The sequence below is a fragment of the Tamandua tetradactyla genome, chromosome 10 (genome assembly GCF_023851605.1).
Source record: "Tamandua tetradactyla isolate mTamTet1 chromosome 10, mTamTet1.pri, whole genome shotgun sequence".
NCBI lineage: Eukaryota > Metazoa > Chordata > Mammalia > Pilosa > Myrmecophagidae > Tamandua > Tamandua tetradactyla.
Genome location: NC_135336.1, coordinates 100,536,383 through 100,541,903, shown reverse-complemented (window position 1 = coordinate 100,541,903; position 5,521 = coordinate 100,536,383).

Below are 5,521 nucleotides of genomic sequence, written 5' to 3'. Positions count from 1 at the left end.
GACTTGTGCGCTGTCAGTAGTTGCAGCTATTCCCCCTGTTCCAGGGAGCTGGTTTTCTGGAAGGCAGGCTAGTGAGTGCCTGTGTTTCCAGCACAGTGTGACTCCTTTGGGTGAAGGTTTGTTTTGTTTTGTCTTATTAGTATTTGTACTGATAAATTGTCATGCACACACATTTCATTCATGGTGTAAAGTCAGTAGCTCCCAGATCATCTCATAGTTCTGTATTCATCACCATGATCATTCTTTTAGAACATTTGCATCTCTCCAGAAAAAGAAATAAAAAGAAGAAACTCACACATCCCATACCCCTTACCTCTCCCTCTCATTAACCACTAGTATTTCCATCTACCCAATTTATTTTCATCTTTGTCCCCCCGTTATTTATTCTTTATCTGTATTTTTTTACTCATCTGTCCATACCCTGGATAAAAGCATCAGACACAAGGTTTTCACATCCCACAGTTACACTGTAAAAGTTAAATCTTGATACGCTCATTTCAAGACTCAAGGCTACGGCGGAACACTGCTCTACGGTGTCAGGTGTGTCCCGCCAGCCGCTGCAGCACACCATAAGCTAACGAGGGATGGGTCGAGGCGTATTGCGGAGGTATTTAAGGTGCTTGGGAGTGGTGTGAGGCTTCGCCCCTGTATACGGGGGCCCTGGGACCCTGGCACAACTCTGACGGCCTGCAGCTGCCCGTGGCCCCAGCAGACCTGGCCATGGATGGCACTGGCCTTCCTGCCTTTTGCTCCAGGCCTCGCTGTGGGTCCGTGGCCCTTGCCTGTGCCGGGTCCAGTGTGGACGTTAAACCAGAGGTGTCCCAGGCCCGTGCGATGGCAAGGCTATCATCCCCGCCCCCTGCCCACCCTGCGCCTCTGGACCTGGCGTGTGGAGGGCCGGTCTGGTCCCAGCGGCCTCTCACTTGGCCCCTCTCAGAGCCTGGGCTGCCAGCAGGACGGTCCTGCCTGCGGTGGGGTCACCGGCTCACGGCCTTCCCTCCTGCCCCCGGCCCCGTGCCCTGCTCTGGCTGCGTCCTCCTGGCCGAGCCTCCATGTCCATCTCACCCCAGGCCTGTCCTCGGGACGTCAGGCACGTGCTGGGACATCAGCAGGACCCCCAGCCTCACAGCGCCTGGTTTTGCCACCACTGCTGGGTGCTGGGCAGGGCAGGCCGGCAACTGGGCTGGGCGCTGATGGCTCCACCCCTCTCCTTCCTTGGCACCCCCGCCTGGCTTCCGTGGGGCCTCCTGGGTTTCTGACTCTACCCTCCCAGCTCTGGAGTCCAGCTGTCCCCGGGTCACTGGGGAAAAGCAGGGCTTCCCCGGGCCTGCCGAGATTCATGCACGCGCGTCGGACAAGTGCAGTCTGCAGAAACCCGCAGGCAGGAGCCACACGGGAAGTTTCTGGACAGCCAGCCCTGCTGGGGGACACAGCCACCAGGGTGGAAACGAGCCCTGCACGCTTCAGATCTGTAACTAACCACGTCCACGAAGACCCTTCCCAAATGAAGGCACAGTCACAGGCGTGGGGTGTAGGGGTGGGCCTCTCTTTTAGGGGGTATCACTCAACCCCAACAGTCCTCTCTCTGGCTCCCCCGAATCACATCCGTCCCGCGTGTAAAGTACGTTCACCCTGCCCCATTGCAGAGTCAGCTCCAAGTCCAAAATCTCATCTACCATTAGCCATTAGGGAAAAGCAAATCAAACCACAAGGAGAAGCCACTTCGCACTCACAGGACAAGTGCGGTTTTGGTTTTAAAGGCGGAGATGACAGGAGCTGGTGAGGGTGCCGAGGAGCTAGAATCCCTGTGCGCTGCCGGTGGGCATGTAAAATGGGGGCCACTGTGGAATGCCACGTGGTGGCCCTCAGAAAGTTAAACATAGGATTATCGTCCGACCCGGTAATTCCCTCCTAGGTGAACATCCCAAAGAAGGTAAGGCAGGGACTTGCACAGACACTTGTGCACCAATGTGCCTGGCAGTGTTACAATCGCCCAAAGGTGGAAGCAACCCAAGCACCCATCAACAGGTGAGAGGTAAGCACGCTGCGCTCTGCGCAGCCCGAGAAATACTGAGCAGTGAGAAGAAATGAGGTTCTGAGACACTCTGCGTCACGAGTGGCTCGTGACAGCATCCTCCTGCACGAAATGAGCAGGGCGCAGGGATACAATAGTGTAGGGTTTCAATTCTAGGAAATCTGTAGAAACAGCACATTTATAGAGATGGGGGGGAAGGGGGAGTTGTGCCCCCGGTGGGTGTGGCGGGTGTGGCAGCTGAGAGTTGTGCCCCCTAGAAAAAGTCTAAGCCCGTTCCTGGGGGTGTGCACCCATTGTAGGTGGGACCTGCGGGTGAGGCTGCCTCCGTCGGGACGGGGCTTATCCTATTACCGGAGCCCTGTAGAGAAGGCTGCGGAAAGAGAGGCCACGGGAGCTGCGGGAAGGTGGCAGCTGAGGGAACTGGAAAACAGAGGAGACCCTGCCCCGTGCCCTGCCGTTGGTGGGAAAGCCAGGGAATCCCAGAGGCTGCTGCGGCCAGGGGGCCCCGGGAGGAAGGCAGCTTCCTTCCAGCCGCGGGAGCCGTGAGCCAGCGGGTTCCTGTTGTTAAGCCAGCCCAGTCAGACGCAAAAGGACAGGTATTGTGTGATTTCACTAATATGAACTAACTAGAACATGTAAACCCATAGCCATAAAGCGCAGAGTACAGGTTACCTAGAGAGAAATGGAAATTAGAGAACAGTGAGCAGTTGCCTAATATGTACAGAATTTTTGACAAGATTGAGCTTAAATGCTTGGGAACTGATCGAGGTGACGGTAGCTCGTGCTGGGTTTATAAGTAGGAGTGGGTGGATTTGGCTGAAAGGAATTATTTAGAGTCGTGTGTGACCCCAGAAGGAAAGCTAGAGGATAAAATATGGGTTGTATGCCACAGCGAACCTTGAGGTACCGATGTCTAACACCACAAATAGAAATAAGCTCGTTCTTGAACTGGGACAAACGTACAACACTTGTACACGGAACCAATAATGGAGTGATATATGGGGAATAAGTGCCTATTGCGAGCTGTGGACTGGAGTTAACAGGAATAGCTTAATATTCTCTCATCAGCGGTAACACGTGTACCCCACAAATCCTAGGGGCCATGTAAAGGGGTGTTTGGGTTTTCATTTTTCATGTCCCTCTGGTATTTTTCTTTTTGGCGCAATGAAAATGGTCTAAAATTGAGTGTGATGACTGCACAACTAGGTGATGGCACAGTGAGACACTCTACACTTTGGATGGTTTATATGGTATGCGAACATATCGATGAAATTTGCATTTTTTTAAATACCTGCAGCCCCACCCCCACACAACTCTTATCTACATAAAATCAGCTCAAAAGTTCCAAATTGATAGCATCTAAATGAGGCCCTGGGCAGGGTGCATCCTGGGGTGAACCCTCCCCCCCATCTGTGCGCCTGTGCAGGTAGAAACCGAGTTACCTGCTTCACTCCACACGGCGGGGCAGCCGGCCCGCAGCACAGGCTGGCCTCTCCTTAGCAGGGACATTCTGTCTGGGGAGACGAGGTCCCTGGCCCAACAAAAAGAGTGTTTTTTAGGGGGGAATTGGAGGAGAACACGTGATAATCACTTTAGTCCAATAAAAGAGGAGCCTCAAGAAGAGTGTCAAATGGAACCAAGTATTTCTACTGTAGAAGTTACACCAAAGAAGTCTAGGAAGAAGGGTACATTTCCTCTTCCTCAGACGAATGAGCAATTCAACGCACGCTCAACACCTAAAGCCCCAGTGCTTCCCTTGCCAACTGTTTTGTCTCCTATTAATCAGGTAGGCCGGGACGCATGGCAGACGTGGTGCCAACACTTCAATCTGAGTACAACAAGTGATTATCACGTGTTCCTCCTCCAAGTCCTCCTCAAAGACACTCTTTTTGTCAGGCCAGGGACCTCGTCTCCCCGGACACTTGCTGTTCCCTGCTCTGCTGCCGCTCAGAAGCTGCCTGCTAAGTCCAGCTGCTCAGCCGAGGAAGGGTCGGGAACCCTCCCCGGCCTGCAGGGCTATCCCACACTGCCTGCCCCGAGGGCGGCTGTCCCACCAAGTCGGCCGGGGCAGCCCGGCCAGGGGGTCAGGGTGGCTGAGGCAGCGGGTGGGTGCCGAAGGAGGGATTTTGGGAAAGGAGCTTCCCAAAACCGGTTACACTTCTGAATCAACCGAGTATATTGAGCACGATTACCATGGTTTTCCTCTGAAACACCACTAAAATGCTAGAAAGGATTTGGTTTTTTGTTTTTATTTTTTGGTCCCATAAATCCACAAGGACAGAGAGAATGACACAAGAGGCGACATCACTGACAGTTTGGAAGCTGGGAAACACATGAACAGTGAATAATTTTTTAGTATAGGTATGAACCATGCACTATTTGGAACATACTTATGCTACAAAAGTTATTTGTCGGTTATCTGAAATTGAAATCTCCCTGGGATTCGCGTATTTTACCTGGCAACTACAGAGGAAATCTGTCCCCTGAGACCCCACAGACCCACTAAGGAGCCCAGGTCTGCAAGGGTGAGGATTAACTACTCACACCTCCCAAGAGGAGTCCTTGCTAGGGGAACCGCCACCGCACAATCAACCTGTGGAGCCCCAGACAAAGGGCCCCAGCCAGCCGCCGGGGACCCCCCCCCCAGGGCTCCTCTCAGCTTGGGGGTTCACCATGGCCCACATGCATGGCATCCAGAGACCCCAGACGTGGAGGGAACCTTGTCATACAGAGACCACGAGCCAAATAAGGACAAAAGTCAGCCTGGACTATGCGGGGAGCAGAACAGAAACTAAAGAAAACAGAAGCGGAGCTCACATACTTGTTCTCACATCCAAGAAGCAAGCAAACAAAAATGCTATTTCCTTTTTCTGTTTCATTTTGTCTTTGTTTATTACTCAGCAATTCCACTGGTAGGAATTTTATTCAACAGCAAATCCACATGTAGAAATTTCATTGTATAAATACACATAACACAGTATGATTGAACAAGGCTAACTGTCATTATTACAATGAGAAATATTTCACTCTAAATCACCTAGTACCTTTTGAATATTCTGAATATATTATACAGATATAAAATTTTTTTAAAGGGTTAGAAACATTCTATATAGCTACGTAAGTAATGTTAAAATATTTACTGATACTTTTTGTGTAATGGAACTCTCCTCTAACAGTAATTTATAAGGAACCAATGCAGAGAGGAACATGTTAATTGGAGTGAAAGGGAAAACCTCTTCTTAAACCCAGTTCATAAAAAGTAGCAGGAAGGCGGTGCGACGGTGGCTCAGCAGGCAGAATTCTCACCTGCCACAACGGAGACCTGGGTTTGATTCCCGGTACCTGCCCATGCAAAGAAATAAATTAAATAAATAAATAAGCCCAAGACCAGAATCCAGAAATTCACATTTGTATTCTAGAAAGCAGGCGGCATTGGAAAAGGTTAGGACACGGTTCAGCAATCATCAGATGCAAGACAATTTAGCT